General features: G+C 44.0%; 1 protein-coding gene across 2 annotated transcripts in view; it reads left to right on the forward strand.

Annotated features, from left to right (window-relative positions):
* LOC115169539 (disabled homolog 1) overlaps positions 1-18,900 on the forward strand; it is a 63,717-nt gene that overhangs the window by 780 nt on the left and 44,037 nt on the right. The gene's annotated exons all lie outside the window — the stretch shown is intronic.

Here is an 18,900-nt window from a genome sequence, read left to right on the forward strand (position 1 = left end):
GACCGAGGGTTATTTTAAGGGTAGGCTTCAGTTTCAGGGGGACCACACACACCAGCCCCGTCCAAGGTCCCCTGTCGGAATTAAAAGTCCCCTTCATGGACAGGTCATCAAGCTCTCCAAACGCCTCACCGGGAACGTTTTCCCGTTGGATATGTGAATAGGGTATAGAAATTCGAAATGAAAAGGCATTTGACAGAAGGCTTGTGTTGAACGTAATGATAGATACGTTACCCTTGTTGCAATTCAAGCTTTGGGTCTCGGACAATATGCACACCAGCCCATACCGGTCTTTGAATGCATCAGCTTGAATTGGGAGTCTGCGTGCGGTAGGCTACTTGTGGATGGTACCAAGGCGCTCAGTGGCGGTAGGCTATGTGACATGTCGAAATCAGAGAATATAAATGTGGTTCAAGTTAATGGTTTATGGTTCATTAGGGTGAAGAATATTGGTGGCTGGAGCTGGAGGAGCTTTGATGTGCGCGTGGGGGTGTCGACTGCGTCACTGTGTCAAATCGCACCCCTCAGTTTCTGGTCTAGCACAGCTTATGTCTTGTCCTAGAGAGGGGGTGGGGGTGGGCTGTGTGGAGTTGTATAGTCTACTGTGTGTACTGTGTGGAGTTGTATAGGCTACTGTGTGTACTGTGTGTACTGTGTATACCGTGTGGAGTCGAGATGTTCTATTTAGATTCTGTTCAAATATAATTAACCAGAATTTCCTCATGCCTTTGACCAGACATTTTAATGATTTCATATTTATTAATATCCCATTTATATGCAATGGAGGAGACATTGAGTGGAACCAGACTCAACCAGACATTTTCTTGAGGAAGAAAGAGCAACCAACCCACCCACCCATCCTTCTGGCTGGCACTGGGCAGTAAATGAACAGTGAGCTCAGTGCCTTCAGAAAGTATTCACACCCCTTGACTTTTTTCACGTTTTGTTGTGTTACAGCCTGAATTTAAAATGGATTACATTTAGTTGATTTTATCATTGGCCTACACACAATACCCGATAATGTCAAAGTGTAGTTATGTGTGTAGACATTTTTGCAAATTAATTTAAAAAAAATGAAAAACTGCAATGTCTTGAGTCAATAAGTATTCAACCCCTTTGTTTTGACAAACCTAAATAAGTTCAGGAGTAAAAATGTGCTTAACAATTCACATAATAAGTTGCATGAACTCACTCTGTGTGCAATAATAGTGTTTAACATGTTTTTTGATTGACTACGTCATCTCTGTACCCCACACATACAATTCTCTGTAAGGTCCCTCAGTCGAGCAGTGAATTTCAAACACAGATTCAACCACAAAGACCAGGGAGGTTTTCCAATGCATCGCAAAGAAAGGCACCTATTGGTAGATGGGAAACAACAACAAAAAGCAGACATTGAATATCCCTTTGAGCATGGTGAAGTTGTTGATTACACTTTGGATGGTTTATGGTTCCCCAGTCACTACAAAGATACAGGCGTGCTTCCTAACTCAGTTGCTGGAGAGGAAGGAAACCGCTCAGGGATTTCACAATGAGGCCAATGGTGACTTTAAAACAGTTACAGAGTTTAATGGCTGTGATAGGAGAAAACTGAGGATTGATCAACAACATTATAGTTACTCCACAATACTAACCTAAATGACAGCATGAAAAGAAGGAAGCCTGTACAGAATAAAAAATATTACAAAACATGCATCTTGTTTGCAACAAGGCACTAAAGTAATAATGCAAAAAATGTCACAAAGCAAGTAACTTTTTGTTGTGTTTGGGGCAAATCACTGAGTGCCACTCTCCATATTTTCAAGTATAGTGGTGGCTGCCTCATGTTATGGGTATGCTTGTTATTGTTATGAACTGGGGAGTTTTTCAGGATATAAAATAATTGGAATGGAGCTGAGCACAGACAAAATCCTAGAGGAAAATCTGGTTCAGTGTATTTTCCACCAGACACTGGGAGATTTCACCTTCAGCGGGACAATAACCTTAAATATACACTGGAGTTTCTTACCAAGAAATCAGTGAATGTTCCTGAGTGGCCGAGTTACAGTTTTGACTTAAATCTACTTGATAATCTATGGCAAGACCTGAACATTTTGTCTAGCAATGATCAACAACCAATTTGACACAACTTGAAGAATTTTGAAAAGAATAATGGGGCAAATGTTGCACAATCCAGGTGTGGAAAGCTCTTAGAGACCTACCCAGAAAGACTCACTGCTGTAATTGCTGCCAAAGGTGATTTTACAAAGTATTGATTTAGGTGTGTGAATACTTATGTAAATCAGATATTTCTGTATTTAATTTTCAATAAATTAGCACACATTACAGCCGAAATTCAGGCTGTAACACAGCAAAATATGGAATAAGTCAAGGGGTATCAATACTTTCTGAAGGCATTGGAGTATCTATAATCAGTTCCCACATGGATGAGACCGTAGAATTGAACCATATGTACAGTATGATGCTCTGTGGTGTCTGGAGGAACCGGGTCAAATGAAGGAGTGGCTTAACCAACGGTTTAACCAGCAATGACTTCAAGATAAGAACAAGGGATGACTTTTAATTTAAAAAAACATTATTTAACCTTTATTTAACTTTTATTTAGCAAGTCATAAGAACAAATTCTTATTTACAATGACGGCCTACACCGGCCAAACCCGGACGACGCTGGGCCAATTGTGTGCCGCCCTATGGGACTCCCAATCACGGCAGGTTGTGATTCAGTCTGGATTCGAAGCAGGGTGTATGTAGTGACGCCTCTAGTACTGAGATGCAGTGCCTTAGACCGCTGCTCCACTCGGGATCAGAATGGGCGGCTGGCTGGTATCAGACTGCTCCAGACTATTGGTAGTGGCACAGACTGAACCCAGAAGATAATAGCAGCTAATAATGTGAACAACATAGTGATTGATTGGTTTTGAGGCCTGAAGGCCCTGTTTGTGGTGTGGCTCCACAAAGACCAGTGTCAGTGGTGCAACACTGCATGGGGCCGAGTGGCAGAGTTGAGGGGTGCCTTCCTTTTCCTCTCTAATCTGCCAAACTAGGTAATCTCCTTAAAAAACTGAAGTACTGTGTGAACACACACACACTTTCTGTTCTCTTCCATTGAATGCAGCAGTCCCATGACAGTTCCTTGCAGTCTTCTGGTGGGTTGTGAGGCTTAGATGGTATACGGCACAAAAACATTAAAGAGCATTAACTTCTGCAGCAAGCATCTCTTTATTCTTCTCCCGGTGGAATATAAATTCTTAATTCAACTCCTGATGGCCAGGCAGCAGAACCATGGAGGGAGTATTGGAGGCCTGTTAACGGATTAAGATTATAATGCCTTTTCCCCATTCTGCAAATACTGTAAAATGAAGGCTGAAATAGGATGTTCTCTTTTCACGTTTCATGTTGTTTCCCTGAAATCTGATGATACAAGAAAAAAACAACATAGCCTATACTGCTGGTTCTTCCTCTGCTATGCATTCTCCCAATGCTTGCTTGTTTTTATAACATTCCACTTTCCGCAAGTGATGTTATTCTACCTTTGTCCCACCGAAAGCTTTCTTAAATCTGTTGTTTTCTCTACCAAGCATTACCTCAAACTGAACTCCCACAGGACTCCTCCCGTAAGGCCCTGAGGTGCTACATCTTCAAGAGCAATGCAAACATAGATTCGAAAATGTAGGGCTGTATAGAAGAACGTCGTCGCTGCAGTGGCCTAAATCTTTTATAAGTGAGCTAGCCCAATTAAGACTGAACTTTCATTGTGCTTGTATCCCTCTCCCGACTTTGCTTGTCACCATGAAAGAAGATGTTAGTCAAGAGGACAGGTGCAGGTTATGGGGGAATTGGAGGCGGCCATCTTAGATTAGGGACAATGCAGGAGTTTGTTCAGATGAAGTGTATTGTGGGAGTTTGTTGCAGGCAGGTGGTTGGTTGGCATTATATCATCACAGGTGCATCCGTCCTCTAATAAAAGTTTGATGGGACTCACTGGACAGAAGAAGTAACATAGTGACATAATGGGATATATAAAAAATTGTGTGGTGAAAACATCTTGAGATTTGCAATTATTTTAAGGATATTTTTTATTGTGTAGACAGAATAATAGACGTCATCACATGATCCTGGTGACTGACTTGACCTGAAACATCCGGTGATTAATAAGCATCATCACATGATCCTGGTGACTGACTTGACCTGAAACATCCGGTGATTAATAAGCATCATCACATGATCCTGGTGACTGACTTGACCTGAAACATCCGGTGATTAATAAGCATCATCACATGATCCTGGTGACTGACTTGACCTGAAACATCCGGTGATTAATAAGCATCATCACATGATCCTGGTGACTGACTTGACCTGAAACATCCGGTGATTAATAAGCATCATCACATGATCCTGGTAACTGACTTGACCTGAAACATCCGGTGATTAATAAGCATCATCACATGATCCTGGTGACTGACTTGACCTGAAACATCTGGTGATAAGCATCATCACATGATCCTGGTGACTGACTTGACCTGAAACATCTGGTGATAAGCATCATCACATGATCCTGGTGACTGACCCGACCTGAAACATCTGTTGATAAGCATCATCACATGATCTTGGGGACTGACCCGACCTGAAACATCTGGTGATGAGTGAGTGAGAGAGTGGAGTTTGTCGGTGGGTGTGTGAACCACAGAGTCAGACCACAGCGTCTGGCCTGGACACTGAGCCAAAACAGCCAGAACAGCCATCAGTCGACCTGCTCCACTTCCAAGGGACTGCATGGCATCTTCAGTGCATCACTGACACCCACCATCACTGGGGAGATGTAGCATGCCAAACCAATGAATCATTAAGACTCAATTGCCTGGGAGGTGTGGGGCGACCTGCCATATGCCTCCAGGTTCCAACACAATCTGTACCAGAGTTTTTATACTGCGCTGTACAATCAACTATAGTTGGTGTAGTATCAGTGTCCATCTGTGCTATAGCCTACATCTGTGAATTTAAGGCTGATATAAACCATAATCCACCTCACTAGTGTGTTTTGATGTTTTTCAATCCATTTTCTGTATTATGCAAATTAAAAGAAGTCAATAGAAGTAAAAATCTGCCCAGTCTCTGTACTATTGTAATGAGCCGCCCAGCCCAGTCTATACTGAAATGAGTCACTGTGACCTTCAGCTCAACTCATGTAGGGCCAGTTGGCACCATATGCAATAGTCATCCATCTATTGAAGTATCTGGCCGTGGAGCCGCATATAAATCTGAAGAGGTAGAGGGAGGCCCTGCTGAAAAAAACAGCATAGATCAGCATACATGTCAAGCTGGTCTATACTGGTCTATGCTGGTCAATGCTGGTCTAGGCTGGTCAATGCGGGTCGGAGGCTGGTCTGACCAACATGGTCTCGCTGGTTATGCTGGCAGACCAGCCTTTGTTTTGTTTTTCGCTGGTGACCAGCCTTCGTTGTGTTTTTGCTGGTGACCAGCCTTTGCTGTATTTTGGACACCAGCATAAGCTAAAGCAAAACCAGCATCAAGTCAAATCCTGATTAAAATGCAATGACTGTTTACCGTAATTGCATTGCTGTCACTTTTAGAAAGCAGAGGGTAGAAACAGTGCCATTTGCTTTGCCTGTCAGCTGTTTAAGCAGTGCGCCGATTGCTTTGCATTTGATATTGGCATTTGAACTTGGATTTGTAAGCCTAGATGTAATCTGATAGCTAGGTGTTAATTTAACTGGGAATATGGTGGTGGGTAGCCCTCCTTTTCGGTGACCATTCAAAACCAAAAGCTGTTTTATTGCTATTAAAATATAGGTTGCGATAACTAAGCCTACCGTTAATTCTTATTTTCATTTATTCGCTGAGTAGGCTACTGCAACTTTTGGTTTCGTGTAGGCCTATTGGAATGAAAATGAACTACAGAACAACATGCTATTTAGAGCATTTCCCCTAAATACCATGTCTTGTTTTTGGCTTCAAAGTCAATAAGAATTGGAGGTTATAACAAATGTGCATTGTCATGAAGTGACAGAATGATAATTGAGATAATGCAAATGATTAATGATTACCTAGTTGGGCTAACTTTTTAAACTTATTGCCGTAGGCATACTTCATCATCATCCTCTGCCTGCATCCCTATCTGTTGCCTACCTGCATCCCTATCAGTAGCCTACCTGCATCCCTATCTATAGCCTACCTGACTCTGGTATAATGCATTTTTCCACCTCTCACTCTATCAATCTTGCTTATCCATCTTCCTGAATATAATTTGATATTCCAACAGATCAATCTGGCTGGCAAAACGTCATTAAATATTGCTATGTTATTTACCTACAGTGTGGATGTAGGGCTGTTTTTGGGGGATATAATGAGCACCCAGATGCTGCGTAGGCAACACAGTACTATCAGACAGAGAAAAATGTTCGCTGGCCACCTCGGCGTCGGCTACAATGTTGCAATATCAAAATCCTCGGAGCAGTCTTGTTGATACAAGATGTTGAAATATTCTCAGAAACACCTTGTTGATGCAATGCTTCAATATTTGTTGAATGTTTCCCTTCCCTGGTGAATAATGCAGACAGGCAAGTACAAAAATGAGCTGAGCACACAATATAAGGAACATATCTGAATGCGGAGCAACAATTTTGGTGGGAAGAGCACGAGACAAGGACACTGACTTCAGATAGCCTAGAGCAGGGGGTCGGCAAACTTTTCATATGAGTGACAATTTACAATTGATCCTAGAATTTCTAAAGATCTGCGTGCCAATTCTGATTTTCATATAAGCATTGTAAGCTGCTCAACTGTACCCAGAAAATTTCTAACTGCCCATAAACTGAATAGCCTAATTCTAGCTGGCTACTAGACAGACACTGTCCATTCATCCACACCCCACAGATCTCCCCTATGTCTACCTGTACCAAGGCGCTGTCCATTCAGCGGTGCTGAATCACGGTCGCAGCCTTAATGAGTAGATTTTTCTTCATTCCTTGGTTGAGTTTTTGTCTTTATGCGTCCTTGTCGATTGTAGGCCTAAGTAATTCCATTGGCGTATGCCTTTTTATTTCAATGCATATGTAGGATTTATCTGGCATAGTTCACATTCACAGTCAGCTGTTTTATGCTTTCACATTGATGTCAGGTATTTTAAGTCGGCCTTGATAGCGTGTATTATACATCTATTTCATGTTGCACTGTTCCACAAGTAGGCTAAATTAGTCAATGTAACCTATGTATGATGAGGTTGAGTAGTGCAGTCCATTCGGAAAGTATTCAGACCCTTGACTTCAATATTTTATTTAGTTACAGCCTTATTCTAAAATGGATTCAGTTGTGTTTTCCCCCTCATCAATCTACACACAGTACCCCATAATGACAAAGCAATAACAGGTTTTTAGAAATTTTAGCAAATGTATTAACATTTAAAATATTCAATATCACATTTACATAAGTATTCAGACCCTTTACTCAGTACTTTTTGGAAGCACCTTTGGAAGCGATTACAGCCTCGAGTCTTCTTGGGTATGATACTACAAGCTTGGCACACCTGTATTTGGGGAGTTTCTCCCATTCTTCTCTGCAGATCCTCTCAAGCTCTGTCAGGTTGAATGGGGAGCGTCACTGCATAGCTATTTTCAGGTCTCTCCAGAGATGTTCGATTGGCTTCAAGTCCGGGCTCTGGCTGGGCCACGCAAGGACATTCAGAGACTTGTCCCGAAGCCACTCCTGCGTTGTCTTGGCTCTGTGCTTAAGGTCTGAGGTCCTGAGCTCTCTGGAGCAGGTTTTCATCAAGGATCTCTCTGTACTTTGCTCTGTTCATTTTTCCCTCTATCCTGACTAGTCTCCCAGTCCCTGCCACAGACAAACATCCCCACAGCATAATGCTGCCACCATCATGCTTCACCGTAGGGATGGTGCCGGGTTTCCTCCAGACGTGACGCTTGGCATTCAGGCCAAAGAGTTCAATCTTGGTTTCATCAGACCAGAGAATCTTGTTTCTCATGGTCTGAGAGTCTTTTAGGTGCCTTTCGGCAAACTCCAAGTGGGCTGTCATGTGCCTTTTACTGAGGAGTGGCTTCCTTCTACCATAAAGGCCTGATTGGTGGAGTGCTGCAGAGATGGTTGTCCTTCTGGAAAGTTCTCCCATCTCCACAGAGGAACTCTGGAGCTCTGCCATAGTGACCATTAGGTTCTTGGTCACCTCCCTGACCAAGGCCTCCCCCGATGGCTTAGTTTGGACGGAGTGGCCAGCCAGCTCTAGGAAGAGTCTTGGTGGTTCCAAACTTTTTCCATTTAAGAATGATCAAGGCCTCTGTGTTCTTGGGGACCTTCAATTCTGCAGACATTTTTTGGTACCCTTTCCCAGATCTGTGCCTCGACACAATCCTGTCTCGGAGCTCTACGGACAATTCCTTTGACCTCGTGGCTTGGTTTTTGCTCTGACATGCAGTCAACTGTGGGACCTTATATAGACAGGTGTGTGCCTTTCCAAATCATGTCTAATCAATTGAATTTACCACAGGTGGACTCCAATTAAGTTGTAGAAACATCTCAAGGATGATCAATCCTTTACTCAATTTTGAGTCTAATAGCAAACGGTCTGAATACTTAAGTAAATAAGATATTTCTGTTTGTTATTTGTAACAAATTTGCAAAAATTGTAAAAAATTAAATCTGTTTTCGCTTTGTCATTATGGGCATTGTGTGTAGATTGAGGATTTCATTTTTAATCCATTTTAGAATAAGGCTGTAACGTAACAAAATGTGGAAAAAGTTAAGGTATCTGAATATTGTACATTGTACACACCATTCCACAGACCTTTAAACCTAATATAAACCTAATATTGCGGAGATAATGTCTGGGGGAAATTTTGCTTTGTTTTTGCTGTTTCTCCAAATAGCATTTTAGACTTTGTGTAGAAGTACAGGAAATGAGCTTCAACTGGTGGGCGTATTTCTACACACCCCACTTTGCCATACCCTAGGTTTAGCTATCTGTTCACAAAGGCCGGTCATCAGCGAAAACACAACGAAGGCTGGTCACCAGCCTATGCTGGTCTATGTTTTTTTTTCACCAGGGCGGAGGCAGAGAAAGAGCATTTTTTTTCCCCTCTGTATCCGCTTCAAAAGGGACTTCACTCCTCACTGCCAAGGAGAGGCACCATGTGGTTGCAGAGATCTATTCATCCACAAATCTAGTTTGCCTTATCAGTGCCAAGGTAACAGACTCACTCACCAAGTAAAATGAAGGAGACGGAGATAGAGAAGTGCCATTGAAGCACAAATGAAATACTGTACTGTATACATCAAGTAAGAATAATACAACACAGTCCATGGGTTGCAATAGCTATATATCTGTGTGTGTGTTTGTGTCTGTGTGTCTGTGTGTCTGTGTGTGTTTGCGTGTGTGTGTAAAAGTATGGGTGTTTGTGTGTGTGTATGTGAGAGTGAACTGAGGTGAAACTTAGGGTTACTGTCGTAGCCCAGTTCTCTGATAATATGAGTGCGATGTATCACATTGGGATTCGCTCTGGGAATCACTACTAGGAAGAACCAATCACACAGCGTCTGTCGGCGACAGACAGGCTGAGTGGCGAATGAGGTGAGCCCCTCCCTCCCTTCTTATAAGGTGCCATTTGCCTGCCCTCTGGTCATTCTCAAGCATGCCTCTCTTCCTTGCGCTCTTGCGAGCAGGGACATGCTGTGATACGTCTCACTCATATTATGAGAAGTTCTCTTTGAAATACTTGTTTCCGTTCATCACATTGGGATATGGCCAACTCCCATATCACAGACATGCTCTCCCATAGCTACAGACATGCTCTCTGAAGCCAGGGTAGTCCCAACATTAGGATTTCGTCCCTCAGAGGCGCCGACACTGTGGACAGTATGCGCCAAAGATAAAACCTCATAAATGTATGAGGGGAGGCACAACATGCCGCATTGCAAATCTCTTGTAAAGAGATGCCTTTGAACATTGCCCATAAGGTAGCCATACCTCTGGTGGAATAAACCCTCAGGCCCCCTGGGGGCTGTAAACCCTTGCTATTATAAGCCAATGTAATAGCCTCCACTATCCAATGGGATAGCTTTTGACGAGCGAAGGCCTACCCTTGCAGGGAGGCGCCCAAGAAATGAAGAGTTGGTCACTCTTCCGTAAAGCTCTCATTCAATCCAAGTAAATGCGCAAAGGGTGTACTGAATATAAACGGTGGAGAAGCCGTGTCTCGCACTGCTTGCTCTTGTGTCGAGGAGCAAAGCAGGTAATCGTCTATGTAGGCGTAGACTCTTAGTCCCCTGATTCTCAGGGATGCTAGAGCCGCCTCCACGCACTTGCTGAATGTCCTGGGAGTTAGTACTAGCCCGGAGGGGACAGCGAGGTATACGGAGGCTTCGCCCTAGAAAAGGCAAACCTGAGGAACATCCTGTGTATAAGCAGGATAAGGATCCTGTAGGTCTACTGAAGTGAACCATTCCCCTCAACGAATAGAGCGAGACGGCACAATGAGCGTAACCATACGGAACGGGAACCTTCTCAGATGGCTGTTGAGGACCCGTAGGCCCAGAATGGGGCACACCCCCCATTTGCTTAATGAAGGAGATTTCCTGCTCTACTATGCAAGCTGAGTCGCCACTTGCTACTGATGGCAGAATCCCATTGAAAACGGGTGGCTTCATAGGAAACTGCAGTCTGTACCCCTTTGTAATTGCCGACAAGACCCAGGGCTGGACGGCGCAGGCGTGCCAGTTCCCTGCCCTTGCGGTGAGTCGCACACAAGATAGAAGACTTTCGCTCACCAGTGACACTGAAGTGCCCTCTAGCAGCATTTATGGAGAGTCGCCCGTTTTATTAAAGAAAGCCGTGTAAAAACCACAGGGATTTTGGGACAGTGCTTGGTGGTGATGGTGGCAATTTGTAACTTGGGGGTCGAGTGAGCCCCCTCCGTCTTCCCTGTAAAGGGACGCATAGGAATAAGCCGCTGCATTGTATGTAGGGTTTTAGGAGCACAGATGTGCCTCTGCCCCATTGTGATGGTGGCAGAAAGTCTGTGCTCCACCTGAGAGGGGACTGGCCATGTCACAGTGTGAATGGCTGCCCCTCTCTGCTGCTGGGGATGGACCGCCCCTTCTTCCCTCCAGGGGAATCACTGGGCGGGACCTCGATGCGACCACAGTGAAGGACCACTTCCCCGTCTATCTGCCTCTGTCCTGGGATTTGGACTGTGGGTTTGCAGCCTGCTGCGTTGCAGGTCGCTCAGTTAGCACTGCCGCTAAAGAACTGCCCTCTCCTTGCTGCGGAGCCTTGTCTTGTAAAAGGGGAGACCGGGTTGCCACAATACCTGGGTTTGTGGGGCAGGTGGTGGCAAGGCTATCCTTGATGTTGTAGCTGACCTGTTTTGTAGTCTCTTGGACAGGAGAACATAGTAGGTGGGGTCGGTTAAGTAAGTGGACTATGCAAGAGAGCTAAGCTAGTGGTGCTAGCTGAGGTAGGCCGCATGAGCGTTTCGCCTAGCCTAGGTTGGCAGTGGTACAGCCAGCCTTGCCGCGTTAGCTAGCCTGTTTTAGGCTGTCTCGTGGACTGGGTCACCAAATTATTATTTATTTATTTTAACAGGAAAGACATATTGAGACCTAGGTCTCTTTTACAAATGTCTACTATCCCCACCCTTATGGAGTGGCTGCACAAGAGCTTATTTCCATACTTTTGGAATATGTCCTGATAACAATGTTAAATAAAACATGTGGGTTAATGAGCAAACAATGATAGGCACTGCACACTTAAGGAGACTGGGGTCCATTTGGTTGACCCCTGTTGACTTCTTGTTGTCTATTGCTAGCAAAGCATACAGGACTTATTTTTCAGAAAATGGCTTAAAAGAAAAGCTTTGACTATAATTTCTCTGATCATTCACCAAGTTTCCCCTATCAGCATCCAGCCCAATATCATTGTGAATAGGCTTAGAAGTTATTTCAAAGAGATAGCCCGCTGAAATAAAATGTTGATGAAATGCATCAATGATGGCATTTCTTCTGTAATAAGGCCAGTGTCTGAATGAATTTGTTGTGGAAGAGAGAGCGGTTATATAATAATCAGATTTAGCCTCTGATGTGTCTTACACAATGATTCCTTAAAAGCGTGCCAATCTGGGGCCTGTGTTCCTGGCCTTGATCCAAGCATCATCTCTTTTATGAATGACTTATGATAATTCCAGAGTGTACCAGGCATTCGATCTACACTGAACAAAAATATAAAACGCAACATGTAAAGAGTTGGTCCCATGTTTCATGAGCTGAAATAAAAGATCCCAGAAATGTTCCATATGCACAAAAAACATTTCTCTCAAATTTTGTGCACATATTTGTTTACATCCCTGTTAATGAGCATTTATCCTTTGCCAAGATAATCCATCCACGTGACAGGTGTGGCATATCAAGAAGCTTATTAAACAGCATAATCATTACACAGGTGCACCTTGTGCTGGGGACAATAAAAGTCCACTCTAAAATGTGCAGTTTTGTCACACAACACAATGCCACAGGTGTCTCAAGTTTTGAGGGTGTGTGCAATTGGCATGCTGACTGCAAGAATGTCCACCAGAGCTGTTGCCAGAAAATTGAATGCTCATTTTTCTACCATAAGCTGCCTCCAATGTCGTTTTAGAGAATTTGGCAGTACGTCCAACCTGCCTCACAACCGCAGACCACGTGTAACCATGCCAGCCCAGGATGTCCACATCCGGCTTCTTCACCTGCAGGATCGTCTGAGACCAGCCACCTGGACAGCTGATAAAACTGTGGGTTTGCACAATCAAATAATTTCTGTACAAACCGTCAGAAACCGTCTCAGGGAAGCTCATCTGTGTGCTTGTCTTCCTCACCAGTGTCTTGACCTGACTGCAGTTTGACGTCGTAACTGACTTCAGTGGGCAAATGCTCACCTTCGGTGGCCACTGGCACACTGGACAAGGGTGCTCTTCATGGATGAATCCCGGTTTCAACTGTACCAGACAGACGATGTGTATTGCATCGTGTGGGCGAGCGATTTGCTGATGCCAAAGTTGTGAACAGAGTGCCCCATGGTGGCGATGGGGTTATGGTATGGGCAGGCATAAGCTACGGACAATGAACACAATTGCACTTTTTTTTTTTAAATGGATGTTACAGTGTAGTCCCATCGCTGCAACTCCCGTACAGACTTAGGAGAGGCGAAGGTCAAGAGCCATGCGTCCTCCAAAACACAGCCCTGCCAAGTCGCACTGCTGCTTGACACACTGTTTACTTAACCTGGAAGCCACCCACACCAACGTGTTGGAGGAAACACTGTACAACCGAAGTCAGCGTGCATGCACCCGGCCCGCCACAGGAGTTGCTAGAGCGTGATGGGACAAGGACATCCCAGCCAACCAAATCCTCCCCTAACCTGAACGACGCTGGGCCAATTGTGCGCCAATTTGTGTGCCGCCTCATGGGTCTCCAGGTGGCGGCTGGCTGCGACACAGCCTGGGATCAAACCCAGGTCTGCAGTGACACCTCTTGCACTGTGATGCAGTGCCTTAGACCGCTGCGCCACTCGGGAGGCTCACACAATTGAATTTTATCAAAGGCAATTTGAATGCACAGACATACTGTGACAAGATCCTGAGGCCCATTGTCGTGCCATTCATCCGCCGCCATCACCTCATGTTTCAGCATGATAATGCATGGCCCCATGTCGCAAGGATCTGTACACAATTCCTGGAAGCTGAAAATGTCCCAGTTCTTCCATGTTCTGCATACTCACCAGACATGTCACCCATTGAGCACGTTTAAGATGCATGTTCCAGTTCCTGCCAATATCCAGCAACTTCGCACAGCCATTAAAGGGGAGTGGGACATCATTCAACATTCCACAATCAACAGCCTGATCAACTCTATGTAAAGGAGATGTGTCGCGCTGCATTAGGCAAATGGTGCTCACACCAGATACTGACTGGTTTTCTGATCCACGCCCCTACTTTAAAAAAAAAAAGCTGTGACCAACAGATGCATATCTGTGTTCCTAGTCATGTGAAATCCATAAATGAGGTCCTAATGAATTTATTAAATTGACTGATTTCCTTATATGAACTGTAACTCATTAAAATCTTTGAAATTGTTGCATGTGGCATTCATGTTTTTGTTCAGTGTACCTTTAACCCTTAATTTTTTGAAGGGAGCATGATTACACACAATAGTATTGAAGACATCTGCAAAAATGCTGAAAGCTAAATCAGGTTCAGGGATAGCTGAAATACAATCAAGGTCACTGAATTAAAGATCATGTAAAAAAAACTTCGCTGAAGTTTTTAAAGTCCTCTTTGTGATGACACTAGGCTTAGATTTTTGTATTCTCACATCTCTAACACAAACAATTGGGGAATGGTCACCAATTTCTTGGGTGAAGACACCAGTATTGTGTATTTTTGAAGATAAATCATAGTTACAGATCTATGGACTGCACAGAACAACTGACATGGAAGCTTTATGTGCCGAAGTTTACATGTGCTAGGACAAAATGTGAAGCCATAGCGAGTAACATGTTAGCACCATGGGCAACTACTTTGGTAACACGGGACCTAGACCAGGTTGAATTTGTGTCCCTGTCCATTGATGCGTCTAATCATGGACATGTAAAGCTGCTGCCAATAGTAGTCAGATATTGTAAGATATATGATGGCAACACATCTGTGGAAACAAAACTGCTTGATTTTGTTGAATTGAAAGGAGAAACAGCAGAGGAGATTGCAGCTGAGGTCCTGGTGGTCATCCAAAAATGTAACCTGGAAAACAAAGTCATGGCATTCTCTGCCGACAACACAAATACCAACTTTGGAGGACTGAATAGGCTGGGGAGGGTCAATGTCCATACCAAAGTTAAAAATGCTCTGCAGCCGGAGGTGATTGGCTTAGGTTGTCCTGCCCACATCATTCATAACACGGCCAGAACAGCTTTGGATATGATTCCCCTTGATGCTGAGTACCTGCTCACAAAGATATTTTCACCATCAGAGTAGAAAGACTGAAGAGCTTTTGTGAGTTTCTTGGCCAGGAGTACCATAACATTTTAGGACACAGCAATGTTCGCTGGCTGTCCATGCTCCCTGCTCTAGAAAGAGTGCTGAAAATGTATGTGTCATTGAAATCCTTTTTTATTTCTGAAGACAAAAGCCCTGTTGTCCTGCAAACAATGTTCGAAGATCCACTGACTGAACTTTGGCTGGCCTTTGTCCATGGAAACTTGAGCGTATTCAGTGACACGATCAAGATGCTTGAAGGCCAGGACCGCTATGCTGTGGAGTCAGCTGCAATTCTGAGAAACATTGAGGCAAAATTGTCAGCAAGACGTGATGACTACTTCATTCCAGTTTTGGTCAGAGGACTTCTGAGAGAGCATGAGGAAAATGGAGCAATGTCTAAAGAGAGCGTTCTCAAAACATTCAACACAAAGGACAAGAGCTGTGGTCCTACGTTCTGCAATTTAAAAAAAGAAATTCTGCCACTTTTCATCCTCATATTCAAAAAAATTATAATAATTTAACTATGCAAGTCAGTTAAGAACAAATTCTTATTTACAATGAAGGCCTACCCCAGCCAAACCGTAACCACGCTGGGCCAATTGTGCGCCGTCCTATGGGACTCTCAATCACGGCCGGTTGTGATACAGCCTGGAATCGAACCAGGGTCTGTAGTGATGCCTACAGCACTGAGTTGCAGTGCCTTAGACCGCTGTGCCACTCGGGAGCATAATATTCATTATCTTCAAATCAAATCAAATTTTATTAGTCACATGCGCCGAATACAACAGGTGTAGACCTTACAGTGAAATGCTTACTTACGAGCCCCTAACCAACAGTGCAGTTTAAAAAAATATAAGAATAAGAGATAAAAGTAACAAGAAGTTAAAGAGCAGCAGTAAAAAATGTATTAACAATATATACAGGGGGGTGCCGGTACAGAGTCAATGTGCGGGGGCACCGGTTAGTTGAGGTAGTATGTACATGTAGGTAGAGTTAATTAAAGTGACTATGCATAGATGAAAACAGAGAGTGGCAGTGGTGTGGAGGGGGGGGGGGGGGGCAATGCGAATAGTCTGGGTAGCCATTTGATTAGATGTTCAGGAGACTTATGTACTGGGTCGTTCGCACTACCATCTGTAGTGCCTTGTGGTCGGAGGCTGAACAGTTGCCATACCAGGCAGTGATGGAACCAGTCAGGATGCTCTTGATGGTGCAGCTGTAGAACCTTTTGAGGATCTGAGGACCCATTCAGTCTCCTGAGGGGGGAATAGGTTTTGTCGTGCCCGCTTCACGACTGTCATGGTGTGCTTGGACCATGATAGTTTGTTGGTGATGTGGACACCAAGGAGCTCTCAATCTGCTCCACTGCAGCCCCGTCGATGAGAATGGGGGCATGCTCTGTCCTCTTTTTCCTGTAGTCCACAATCATCTCCTTTGTTTTAATCACGTTGATGGAGAGGTTGTTGTCCTGGCACCGCACGGCCAGGTCTTTGACCTCCTCCCTATAGGCTGTCTCGTTGTTGTCGGTGATCAGGCCTACCGCTGTTGTGTCATCAGCAAATTGAATGATGGTGTTGGAGTTGTGCCTGGCCGTGCAGTCATGAGTGAACAGGGAGTACAGGAGGGGGCTGAGCAAGCAAACAACCAAACCAGTGTTTACATATGTTAAAACAGCACGTTTCTATGATCTGTGGTTAAAAAGATAAGATCCTAGAAAATGCATCTCTGTGACATCACAGGGTAGGATGAAAAGAAAAAAAGAAAAAGCGGGGATTTTCAAAACCTGCGATGAGTTTCTAGCCACCATGACAGTCGTGAAGCGGGCACGTATTTTCTTGCTCCACGAATCTCAAGAGTGTTTGAAAAACAGCGTTTTGATGATGTCATCGAGTAGCATTTTTTTTACTTAATATGTTTTTCTACAAAACGTTTAAATGCGCCGTTTTCACATATGTAGACATTGGTGTTTTGCTGGAGATAATGAAAATGAGGTTGAAAAGTGGTGGAGTTTCCCTTTAACCGAGTGGGGGTCACCTGAGAACAGTTAAGCAGGAAGACAGTGATATAGCAAATAGAAATCAAACTGGATGGCCATCAGAAATAGATGGGAGAGATGGACTTTAGAGGAAGGCCAGGACGTAAAACAAACAAAATATAACTATTGTAAAATAGATTGTGTCCGTAAAATGTATGTAGTATGTATAAGCTGGAAGTAGAAGCCTAAGTGTTATTGTTTATTAGTTTACTCCAATTAGGGGAGAGGTGGTAGGGTTTTGCAGGAAATAATAAAGGAAAATATGTGTGTATATATATATATATATATATGTGTAATGTAAACCCAGCAAAACAATAAACTTTTCTTCAGGACGGTGTCTTTCAAAGATTATTCGTAAAAATCCAAATAACTTCACAGATCTTCATTGTAAATGGTTTAAACGCTGTTTCCCATGCTTGTTCAATGAACCATAAACAATTAAGGAACATGCACCTGTGGAACGGTCGTTAAGACACTAACAGCTTACAGATGGTAGGCAGTTAAGGTCACAGTTATGAAAACTTAGGACATTAAAGAGGCCTTTCTACTACCTCTGAAAAACACCAAAAGAAAGATGCCCAGGGTCCCTGCTCATCTGCGTGAACGTACATTAGGCATGCTGCGAGGAGGCATGAGGACTGCAGATGTGGCCCGGGCAATACATTTCAATGTCCGTACTGTGAGACGCCTAAGACAGCGCTACAGGGAGACAGGACGGACAGCTGATCGTCCTCACAGTGGCAGACCATGTGTAACAACACCTGCACAGGATCAGTACATCCGAACATCACACCTGCGGGACAGGTACAGGATGGCAACAACAACTGCCCGAGTTACACCAGGAATGCACAATCCCTCCATCAGTGTTCAGACTGTCCGCAATCGGCTGAGAGAGGTTGGACTGAGGGCTTGTAGGCCTGTTGTAAGGCAGGTCCTCACCAGACATCACCGGCAACAATGTCGCAATGTCGCATTGCCTTTAAATTGTTTAACATGGGTCAAACATTTTGGGTAGCCTTCCACAAGATTCCCACAATAAGTTGGGTGAATTTTGGCCCATTCCTCCTGACAGAGCTGGTGTAACTGAGTCAGGTTTGTAGGCCTCCTTGCTCGCATACGCTTTTTCCGTTCTGCCCACAAATTTTCTATAGGATTGAGGTCAGAGTTTTGTGATGGCCACTCCAATACCATGAATTTGTTGTCCTTAAGCCATTTTGCCACAACTTTGGAAGTATGCTTGGGGTCATTGTCCATTTGGAAGACCCATTTGCGACCAAGCTTTAATTTCCTGACTGATGTCTTGAGATGTTGCTTCAATATATCCACATAATTTTCCTGCCTCATGATGCCATCTATTTTGTGAAGTGCACCAGTCCCTCCTGCAGCAAAGCATCCCCGCAACATGATGCTGCCACCCCCGTGTTTCACGGTTGGTATTGTGTTCTTCGGCTTGCAAGCTTCCCTTTTTTTCCTCCAAACATAACGGTGGTCATTATGGCCAAACAGTTCTATTTTTGTTTAATCAGACCAGAGGACATTTCTCCAAAAAGTATGATCTTTGTCCCCATGTGCAGTTGCAAACCGTAGTCGGGCTTTTTTATGGCGGTTTTGGAGCAGTGGCTTCTTCCTTGCTGAGCGGCCTTTCAGGTTATGTCGATATAGGACTCGTTTTACTGTGGACATAGATACTTTTGTACCTGTTTCCTCCAGCATCTTCACAAGGTCCTTTGCTGTTGTTCTGATATTGATTTGCCCTTTTCGCACCAAAGTACGTTCCTCTCTAGGAGACAGAACACGTCTCCTTCCTGAGCAGTATGACGGCTGCGTGGTCTCATG

Source organism: Salmo trutta, chromosome 31 (genome assembly GCF_901001165.1).
Source record: "Salmo trutta chromosome 31, fSalTru1.1, whole genome shotgun sequence".
Taxonomy (NCBI): Eukaryota; Metazoa; Chordata; class Actinopteri; order Salmoniformes; family Salmonidae; genus Salmo; species Salmo trutta.